The sequence below is a fragment of the Crocodylus porosus genome, unplaced genomic scaffold (genome assembly GCF_001723895.1).
Source record: "Crocodylus porosus isolate Cpor-Errol unplaced genomic scaffold, CroPor_comp1, whole genome shotgun sequence".
Lineage (NCBI taxonomy): Eukaryota > Metazoa > Chordata > Crocodylia > Crocodylidae > Crocodylus > Crocodylus porosus.
The window spans coordinates 206,964-207,916 of NW_017728890.1; positions in this window are offsets into that span (position 1 = coordinate 206,964).

The following is a 953-nucleotide window of genomic DNA, read 5'->3' on the forward strand; positions in this document are numbered from 1 at the left end:
GGCGGGGGGAGGCGGCGGGGGGACCCGGTGCCCGGGGCTGCGGTCGAGGTGGCACCACTGCGGGGGACAGTGATGCCGGCGGCCCCCAGTCCTCCTGGGGCGCTCGGGTGGCATCTCCCGCTGCCCTGGGCTGAAGCCGGGGGGGAGGGTCGGCATGGGCAGGGAGACCCCATTACCCCATTTTGCACCCCCTCCATCCCTGGTCCAGGCCAGCAGGCCCCCATGCTGCATCGCAGCCCCCCGTGGCCCTGGCACAGGCCAGCCCCCACCCCAGTGCTCACCCCGGGCTCCCCGGGGGGCAAGAGGGGCTGTGGGATCGGCTGGGGGGTGGGCAACAGGTCTGGGCAGCGGCTCTAGGGGTCACGTTTGGGGGGGACCCCGGAGTTGGAAGGGGTGGGGGGCTGCCCAGGGCCAAGTCCGGGGTCCCCGCGGCCTGCAGAGACCCTGGCAGGGCTGGGGGGGTCAGCCGTGGCCCCTCACTGCTCCATCCTCCCAGACAGATCCCCCCCCAATCCTGCAAAGGATGCTGGGATGCGTAGTGCGAGCAGAAAAGACGTGCTCCACGCTCGCGTGTGCAGCCGCGGCCTGTGCACACGCGTGGGCAGGCAGGTGTCCGTGCACACGTGTGTGCCTGTGTGTGCAGGCTTCAGGGGCATCCCGCAGCGTGTGGGCAGGGGGGCAGGGGCAGAGCGGGACTTCAGCCGCCCCCCAGGCCTGGGCTCAGCTCGCGGGCTGTGTTTCTGGGGGGGCCTTTGTGCCCGGAGCGGGGAAGGGGGGGGGCAGGAGGTGGGATCAAGGAGTGCCGGATCCGCCAGACCCCCCACCTCCAGCCAGCAGGCTCAGGCCAGCGCACCGCCCTGGCGTGCCTCAGTTTCCCTCCTGCACCCTGGCAGCCACAGCTACCAGGCTGCGGGGATCGACCTGGCTGGACCACGGGGGGGCCGGCCCATGAC